The sequence below is a fragment of the Oryzias latipes genome, assembly GCF_053564925.1.
Source record: "Oryzias latipes strain Hd-rR chromosome 1 unlocalized genomic scaffold, Olatipes_Hd-rR_3.1 chr1_Y".
NCBI classification, from domain to species: domain Eukaryota; kingdom Metazoa; phylum Chordata; class Actinopteri; order Beloniformes; family Adrianichthyidae; genus Oryzias; species Oryzias latipes.
In genome coordinates, this window is record NW_027616335.1 from 5782501 (window position 1) to 5792500 (window position 10000).

The window sequence follows — 10000 nt, forward strand, 5'->3', positions numbered from 1 at the left end:
GGATGGATGAAAAATAAAATGGAATATTTATGTGATAACAAATTTAAATGCTGAAATAATTTAAGGATGTGATTTTTGTTTTTGTGATTTCAGGGAGAAGAATCAAATCAAAAGACCCTTTGATTGTTTTTATTTTGTTGTATTTTTTCTTTTGGTGTTTTGTTGATGTTCTATGTTTTAATAATTTCGTTCATAAATGATAAATTTAAACATTCACCTCACTACTCTTGCCTCTTCATTTCTGCAATTGGGTCATCCAGATACCCTCGAAACATTACACTGTGACCATCTCAGACCCAGCAGGAAGGAGTAACTTCAGTGAGGTTTTTCCTCCACCTGAGGAGGGATCTGCCTTGAAGCAGGACAGGCGCAGCTGTTTGTCTGGTATGCAGCAGCTTCATGATCGCCTTTCCATACTGGTGCAGGCACCCCTGTCTCCGCCCCAACTGACTCGACTGGGACACCCCGAGCCGTTTGATGGAACTGCTGCTCTCTCCTCGTCATTTCCGCTTTGACTTTTGTCCGAGTGAGTTTCCTTCCCAACAGAGCGAAGTGGCCTTCGCTCTGAGCTATTTGACGGGTCAAGCCAACAGTACAGATTTTGTGCATTTCTCACCAGAAGCAGACATGTACCGTTCTATATCAGGTGATTAAAGATTCCGATTGGCTATAAACACCTGGACATGAAAGGGCAGGGTGTTTTCTAAGACCAGACATAATTGTCGTTGATTACAGGATGACCTGGAGAAGGTGGCTGTCAGAAGGTCAGTGATTAAACTGATGGATAAAGGGCTAGAGCTAAAGAAAAAAATGAAACCACTCCAGAAGCAGACATGGCAGCTGCTTCTGCCAACAACAAAAAGGTTCTTGGTTCCAAAAATGTTAATGTTCACAATACTTACAATATTGATTTGCATTCAGAGTTGCTCTTCTGCTCAGAACAATTGCAAAAAGCTTTCAGCTCATATTCCATTTTTTAATACCTCCTTTTTTTGATAACCTTTTTGTTTCTTTATTAGAAATGAAATGCTAGAAAATCACATTGTACTTGAACTTTTTAACAAAGCAAATGAATCTCATAGAAACAAGTCTCAATTTGAAACTTTCATATAAATATATCTGTAAGGTGACCCCAACAAAGACGTTTTTGCTGATTATTAATGTTACAGAAAAACAAGTCTGGAAACAAAATAACTTTATTGGAAAAATGTTACTCAGAACAAATTTACAGCCTGTTAGAAGACAAAAACAAACATTTCCTTCAGAAATAAAGAAGATTTTACTGCTCAACAGTCAAACATAATTCCTTGAGGCTTCAGCACAGAAAAGCTTTAGTTTAAAGCACCTCGATCCACATAAGGATAAGCTGAAAACTCTCCCAGTTTGTTGCCGTCAGCATCGTAATGCAGCATCCGGAAGCATTTGTCACAAAAGAGACACGGGTCGCTGGGAGCAAACTGGTCACTAGTGGTGTACCATCTAGAAGTGTCAAAAAGATGGAATTATTAGTTTAAGAAAAGACTAATATTACTGGGAATGTTTGTTTTTCCAAACCTGGTAATAAAGAGATGGCAGACGGCACACTTCTGTGTGAGGACTTTGTGTTTGTGTGTGAGCATAGGGTACAGCTTCTTATCCAAGCAATCGTATTTGTGGACCAGCCTGTAATGAGTCAAGAAAGTTAGGATTTTGAGGTGTTCACTTCCACGATTCCAAGAGCTGCTTTCAGCTGTGGTTAGATGAATGCAAGGCAGCTTCACTTCAGCTTTTGCTCATTTACGCCACAACCAACAAAGAAAACCAATGAGACCAAACCAAGCCAGTGAGCCAAAACTCAACAGATTACTGTTTACTGGGTTTTCTCTCAGCGCCTTCCTTCAGGGGTTTGTCACCATCAATCACACCAGAATTCACTCTTGTGATTGGGCTTCAGTTGGAGAGCGGATGCACTTCCTGACTCAACCCCCTGGCTCATGGAACCATGTGAGAGTGCCCCCATGTGGTCCCTGTAACTTACTGCATCTGGTGGTCCCAGATTGTCATTTATGTTATATAAATGCAGCACATATGGAAGGAAATGTCTAAATGTGGTGAAACTGAGACATAAATTTCATGAGGTTAATTTTTACATTCGGCGCCCCATACTTTCTGGCATTTTCAACGTTCAAATGCTAATATAACAGACTATTTTCAATCCTCTTTATTGTTATATGTTATAACGGGACATTTCATCTGGAGGAGGCAGTAGCGGTTCTAGGCACGGGCCGTCCGGGCGGTGGCCTGGGGCGGAAAACTGAAGGGGGGCGGCACCGGCGGCTCAGCCCTTGTAAAATATTTTATGCACCATTATTGGTTTACTTATGTCACAGTTTGAGAGTTTGTAACAGCCTGAACCTGGCCGCGCCGCCGCCCTCGCCCCGCAGCTGCGCTCTCCTGTCTTTGAGAAGTAGACACAATGTGTGTGAAGAAGGAGAAGGGAGGGGGCGCGGGGTGAGCACGGAGCGCCGCCACGTTTGCGCATGCGCAAAACCTGGCTGGCTCATCTTTCAGGGGAGGCGACGGTCGCGGGCTTGATGAAAAAAATAAAAGTAAAAACTGCGACTGCGCCGTCATGTAGCGAATGAGCGCCCCTGGCTGTAGCTGCACGCGCTCCTGCTGGAAATGTGTGAAGGAAGGGGGGGGCTGCGGGGAATCAGTTTTGGGACGCTTCCAAATTAAGTGGCTAGGTGGGGACAAGGGCGGGGGTTTGAATCTACTTTATAAAACCTCTTTATAAGTCAGTCATAAGGTGACATTCTATAACATACATTTTAATAAAGGTATAAAAAATATATTCTGCTTTTTGGGTTAATTTTGTGTGAAATGCCCAAATAAAAAAAATGGCAACACAAAACAATGCTGTCACTAAGGTGACAGTTGGTTCAGTCGACGGACTTGATGCCTTCTTCGTGACGTGAGGACATTTATGCCAAACAAACGCCAAAAACATCTAAAATATGGAGAAGAAAAGGTCAAAGCCATCTGGTGCCCAATTTAGAAAGAAAAGAAAAGAAGAAGAGGAGAAAAGAGATAAAGAAAAGGGTAAGTCCTCACAGCTTGATGCATGTTTTTTCCAAATTCTAATGCTACCTGCCCTACAACAACGTTGCCGATGAAAACTTTATTTTGGTCGATGACCAACACTGAAGTAGGCCCAAATGTTGCAAATAGCGTCATTTTTTATTTTTTTTAGATTTTATTCTTAAAAATTTGCTCTGCCTTAACTTGTAACATTAGTTATGATTCATGTGTCTGTCTGCTCTGCTGTAACACAAAGGTTTTGTTGTGTTTTGCTGTTGTATACTAGTTCATAATGTTAAAAAAGCTGTGATGGTTACACAGCATGCTGCTGCTGCCATAAGATGCTAATGGGGCAAATAATTTGAGATTGGTCATTAATTAATAATCATTTGTGGCAGCCTAAACGTTTTCCCAATGTTTCTTTGACATTTAACTGGGGATTTAGGGGTTAATTTTGAGCCTGCATATGAAGTTTATTTTTTATTTGTTTTACAAATGTGGGGTTATATTTTTAGCCAATAGAATTTCCATAAATCTGTAGGTAGTTTTAAAAATGAATATTTACCATTTACTGCAACTCTATGGGGACCAAACATAATGTAACAGGTCATAACTAAAAATGTGCCAATCAAAGGATTGAAGACGGAAAACATGAGCTAATTTTTCTTCTCTGAAGTAGAGATCGATATAGAACATGACAATTTAAATTTCCAATTCATAAATGTTTTTAAAATATTTATTTTATATTATTTATTTAATATTGAGTTTGATTCAATATTTTCTTAGCTAACTGTATTTTTGCCATGCTTATGGTCTTTTATTTTTTGTGTTCTGATAACTTTTATAATGCTGTTCAGAATTCTGACATCTTTTGTATCCACTTCTTAATTTCAATGACAATAAAACATTTCAGTTGACAAAGACAAACAAAGTTCTGTTGTGACTATGGGGGGGGGGGCGCCTGGGGAGGGTTTCGCCCGGGAAGTAATTCAGGGTAGAACCGCCACTGGGAGGAGGGGGCGTATGTAAAACTGTTTACGTCTGCATTGGTGTTCTACGACGGAGTTTTAGGGCCACGGTGAGGAAAAAAAATTATGGCCAACATGACGAGATTAAAGTCGACATGACGACTTTAATCTCGTCACGTTGGCCAGAATTTAATTTTTTTTTAAAACTCCGTCGTACATTTCATAGCATGTCCGTACCAACGTGCGCTCTGAATGTTGTGCAAAAGAAAGTTGCCTGCACTTTAATGATCACCTGAACCAATCTGGCAACCCAGATAATGACGTTAAGCCACTCTTCAACGATTGGTCAACATCACTGCATCTGAGCCTGGCACAGTGTGCATTTACGAGCGTATTTTGTTTCAATAAAGTTGGGAAAAAGAAAAAAAACGAGCGCATTTTGTCACACTGATCAAAGCGACAACAAGAGTATGGAGTCCTATACTGTTCATAATTAAATAAATAAATATTTAATTCAATAAATAAATATGGCATCATGCAAATACACAATCAACCAATAAATCTCTCATAAATATATAAAAAGATCATGAAATTGTGAAAAACCTGCACACTGATTTTAAATTAGCCATTATATTATTCAATATATTTCATTTTGCTTTAAAAACCTGTTCATTATTTTAAAACAGCATTTTAAAATATTCATTTTATTCATGTGGAATATTATTATAATTCTACTTCTTTTTTCAGAACCTTGGATTTCAAAATCAATATTTTCCAAAGTAGCTTTGTTTTTATTTCATGTTGCTGTTTTTCACAATGGCGTATTTATTTCATGAAGAGCTTTTTCAGGAGAATGGGTCTATCTGTCAATCAAACCAGACAAGGCGGAGACACTTTTGTGATTGGCTACTTCTTTACTCAGACATGAGCAGCAGCACCCTGACTACATCGGTCGAAGATGTTTCAGCGAACGTGACGGCGCGATGCCCACTCCTCAACACTAGGGGGAGTGTGCACCTCAACACATCCACAGTGTTACACGAAATTGGGCAGTTTTGGTTCTAAATTTGCGGATAAAAGTGGCTTTGGGCGAGTGTGCATAATTCAGGGGATTTTGTGGTCGGTTCTGCAATTTACATCTTCTCGTGAACATCTAGTAGTGGTCTAAGTTAGGCTGAGTGGTCGTTGGAGTTCCACAAAACTTCTATGAACTTGAGTTCATTAAACACACCATGCCGCGTGTGGGAGGAGCTAGCAGCCAACGCTTTAGCCTGATAGCCACTTGGAGCTGTACCTGTGTTTATCTCACTTAAAATGCATGGATGCACAATCAATGCACATGGAGAATGTTAAGAGATCAGGTTTATTTATTTTGAATAGTTCCACATGATAACAATGTTTCCATGTTTGAGTTCATGAGATCATCCCAGAGAGGCTCTGCTTCAGCTCCTGCAGTCAAACTACGTCAAAATTACGTGTAAATCAGAGAGCCCAGCGTTGTGTGTGTGTGTGTGAGCGCAAGTTAAGGGTCTGTTGTTCAGTTCGCCAGAAAAGTAATAATAAAAAAGTATATCCAAAGTATAGAGACTGAATCTTTTAATAACCCGCTCTGGAAGCATCTGAACGGGGAAGTGATCCCAAATCAAACCCCGGATCTCCGCTGCGTTTTACAACCAGAAAGAGAAACTTTCGCAGGAAAAGTTCAACCTTTTTCCCGAGAGGGGAAAAAAACAGAGGACCTGATTTATAATCATTGTCTCAATGAAAATAGAAAAAATATCATAAGGTTCAGGAGGCCCGAGCAGGCTTGTTACGCTATCCGCTGCTGCCTGGTCTGATTCTCTGTCGGTCCGCCAGCTCGCCTCCTGCGAGCCGACATAAGGCACGACGACGTCAGACTGGATCTGTGAGCTCAGACAGCAGAGCTGGTATGGCATGGTTTGCCATAGAGCTGTTACCTGCAGAGCAAAGGAGAGCTGAGTGAATGACGTGACAGTCAGGAGTGTTTCACGGGGAACTTGGACACGTGAACAACCGGAGCTCCTTTGGTCCACACAAACCCTCATACTACAAAAACAGAGTCGTCCATGTTCGCACATTTTGCTGCAGACAGATAGTTTGTATCAAATGTCAGCAAAGCCGCGCAGATATCGCCGAAATTTGTCCTCTCTCTGACTGGCACACCGCTGAGCGGGTATCGAGGAATAAGAGTCGATTTCCATGGATGAGCCAATGAGCGTTTAGATCCCGCCCACTTCCACTGATTGACAGATATACCCATTCTCCTGAAAAAGCTCTTCATGAAATAAATAAGCCATTATGAAAAACAGTAACATGAAATAAAAACAAAGCTACTTTGGAAAATATTGATTTTGAAATCCAAGGTTCTGAAAAAAGAAGTAGAATTATAATAATATTCCACATGATTAAAAATTAATATTTTAAAATGCTGTTTTAAAATAATGAAAAGGTTTTTAAAGCAACATGAAATATATTGAATAATATAATGGCTAATTTAAAATCTGTGTGCAGGTTTTTCACAATTTCATGATCTTTTTATATATTTATGAGAGATTTATTGGTTGATTGTGTATTTGCATGATGCCATATTTATTTATTTAATTGAATATTTATTTATTTAATTATGAACAGTATAGGACTCCATACAAGAGAACTTGTGAAGTGTTTTTTTTTCTTTTTTAAATCATCTATGGATTGACTTCTGCATCTGTACCTTTTTGTTTTTTAATGTAAATAGGAAATCCATGACATTCACACCAAGCACACTACTGGTCTTCACGCCCTGCCTGTTTATCTGCACGAGGATGTCTCTGGAGTTTTTAAAACTTGCACAGTGAGTTTCTTTAACAAATGGATACCACTGTTTATTATGGAAATGGTTGATCAAAATGCTATCTATAATGCTAGTCTATCTATAGTTTCCATAAATGGTCTGCTTTCTTTGGTGTCACTACAAATTAACTGAATTGGCATATTGTTTCTTGTGATAAGATCTTCAGTAAGACAAACTTGAACCATATTAGTGTGTTTCATCCCTCTTCAGGGAGGAAGGAGAGAATATGTAACCCAAAGAAAACTATGATAACCGGAGGGGGTTAAAGTTTGGCCACAGCTGTTTATTTGGGTAACATAAAAATTAAAGGAAACTAACCAACAAAACACCACAGGTGGAATAGATGATGATATAACTTAAGCTCTCAGGCTTTATAGCAGGACAACCATGACAGAAATGAAAAAACACAAAATCAATCAAAACACAAACGAGGTCCACAAGAGTAAATGTAACAAAAAAACTAAAAGGGAAACCAGAGGCGTTCACCAGCTAATGCCAGGCAGACAGCAGGGGCAGGCGGAAGAAACAATCTCCTCTCAGGTATTCAGCCGCCTTTGTAGCAGAGGATTCTGGGAGCTTTTAAAGCTTCCCTCCCAGCCAGGTGATTGGAAGCAGCCTCAGTCAGCTCTGCAGTGGGGTGGGGGGTGGAGTCAGCAGCTGTACAGGAGAAGGACTTCTGCAGGAGCTACAACTCAGACATACACATACCCGCACAAAACAAGCGGACACAACCAGGGGTCGTAACATAGTTTATCAGCTTAATATGTCTGTTTCACTGCATTTAGATTCTGTGGTAAATTGATTGATTTGTGTGTAGAGCAGGTGTTTTCTGATAATCACTGTAGAGGTATTGGATTTTTACAGGATTCTCTTAAATTAGGATATACTGTATTTTCTGTTTATTCGATTATGATTGGCTTCTCTTTTTCTTTTTTAAATTAATTCAGGTCGAGTTTGATGAGCCGGAGCTTGATGGTGTCGCAGTGGGGCTTCTTACTGTCATCAATGACCATGACTCAAGTCCAGTGCACTACGAGCCTGTCAAAATCTCTGTGATGGAAAGTGATGAAGTGGTCAGCCTCCCTATATTCAGTGATGCCTTCATGGTAATGTTTGGACTCATCTATGCAATGCACCTCAAATATCCCAAACCACTGACCAACACGTTTGAAATTCGCTCAAAAGATTTTACTTGGTCTAGAAGCTGGTAAACTACCACCCAGGTTGCAGACCCTTAAAAATGACTTGATGGTACATGTGTAAAACTAAGTTGAAATAAGAAAATAATTTTGCATCACACTGCATTTTAATGCAAAAGTAAAGCAGATGTTTGGCTTGATTTTAGGTTTCTTTTAATATATTTTCATTACACAATTGTGGGTTTTGGTGACATTTGAATGTGGCGAATGCAAAACAGTTATGTTGAAGAAAAGTTCTCAGTTACATTATTGGTGTAATTTCTTCATTATTTTGGATTCTTTATTTTTCTGATCACCTGATGTGTGAGAAGCATAGAAAGTAGCCAGTAACTAGTATTGATACTAAATTCAGGGAAGCTGGAGGGTTTCATCTTTAAAATGTCGCTATACAAAAAAAATGAAGTTGGTAAAGTATTTTTTTTCTTATATTACAATTTCAATATACATAAAAACATTTATTTGATCTTTTATTGATTTAGAATTTATCAAAGTGTATGATTTTTTTTGTTTTTACCATTGTACAGAAGGGAGTGAGCCAATAAGTTAGACAGATCTTTATAACATTGTGCTGTATTTAAGTTCCTGTTACTCATTTCTTTTAGGCAATCATTTGCCTTACAAAATTTAAGTCTTGAATTTTGTGGTTTTGAGTTTCCTAACTCAAAAAAATTAATTACCCCTGTATTTGACGGTAGCTAATAAAATTAAGTCCTGTTCAAATAAAATTGTGGTGTTGTGTAATTATTTTTTTTAAGTTATGCAAACTTATTACTGTTGCTTGAAAACTCGAAATTAGTGAGTCATAGTGACTGATGACAATTAAGTTGTCTTAACAAGACAATGTAAGTCATATTTACTGTAAATTTTTGATTTCCAAAAAATTAACACTTCTAATTTAACTGTTATCAAAAAATACAAGTAGCACACAATTAAATCTTTTAAGTTATGGAAAACTCTGACTTTTAAGTTTATTAACTTAAAATAATTGTGGCAAATGATTGCCTAAATTTTTTTAAGTAGGGGTAACTTATTCGGGTTTACAGTCACTGTCACTAAGCACTTTTTTTAAAATTATAAATGTATGGGATTTTTGTTTACTATTTGTACTGTCATGACAGCGATGCTGCTGTCAGGTTAAAGTCTTCAAAAGTGCAGAATAAAATGTGACACTGAATTTGAAACAGCACATTGTAATTTCTGCATCTATTATTAAAGTATTTATTAGCAATACAGTGGAAATTAATAGATCTGGTTGGCATGTTGATTTACTGGTTGTGCCCCTAAAATGTTCAGTTGGGGGGCCACAGTGGTCCTAGTGAAAAAAGTTAGTCTGCAGCCCTGCTCCATCATTACTTCACCATTGACACTGTCACCTTATCTGAGCTTTGCAAACATGCAGAGATGTTCTGATGAGCGTTATGTTTTTCAGCCGCTTCCCCCCCACTCTTTTATGGAAAAGGATTCAGACAGCAGTCCAGAGGCAGAGGAGGATGCAGGTGACAAAGAAGATAAAGTAAGGTTTAGAAATTCATCTCACTTTTTCCCCCTCAGAGCTTATTTAACCCTTGTGCTATCCTAGGCACTTTAACATTGGGAGTTGGCTCATCTAGACCAGTGTTTTTCAACCTTTTTTGAGCCACGCACACTTTAACCTTGACAAAAATCCCGCGGCACACCACTATCCCAACAAAAAAAAAATCAAAACGAAAACTATTTGAAAAAATGTTACTCAGAACAAATTTACAGCCTGTTAGAACACAAAAACAAACATTTCCTTCAGAAATAAAGATTTTACTGTCAAACAACAGTCAAACATAATTCCCTGAGGCTTCAGCACAGAAAAGCTTCAGTTTAATGATCCTTGATGCACATACTGATAAGCTGAAAACTCTCCCAGTTTGTTCTCGTCAGCATCGTAA

The 10000-nt window shown here is 38.5% G+C and overlaps 3 long non-coding RNA genes across 3 annotated transcripts in view; 2 read left to right on the forward strand and 1 right to left on the reverse strand.

Moving 5' to 3' along the window:
* Positions 1–216, forward strand: part of LOC144990455 (uncharacterized) — a 2700-nt gene extending 2484 nt beyond the window's left edge. The window contains exon 3 of the long non-coding RNA XR_013654446.1: positions 94–216. This is a non-coding gene — a long non-coding RNA (uncharacterized LOC144990455). The remainder of the gene's footprint in view (positions 1–93) is intronic.
* Positions 217–1182: 966 nt separating this feature from the next.
* Positions 1183–2501, reverse strand: LOC144990405 (uncharacterized). Its single transcript, XR_013654404.1, has 2 exons — positions 1555–2501; positions 1183–1479 (listed from the first exon to the last, which is right to left on the reverse strand). It is a non-coding gene; the product is annotated as an uncharacterized LOC144990405 (long non-coding RNA).
* Positions 2502–2734: 233 nt separating this feature from the next.
* Positions 2735–10000, forward strand: part of LOC144990404 (uncharacterized) — an 8405-nt gene continuing 1139 nt past the window's right edge. The window contains exons 1-4 of the long non-coding RNA XR_013654403.1: positions 2735–3081; positions 6787–6882; positions 7830–7988; positions 9511–9594. This is a non-coding gene — a long non-coding RNA (uncharacterized LOC144990404). The remainder of the gene's footprint in view (positions 3082–6786; positions 6883–7829; positions 7989–9510; positions 9595–10000) is intronic.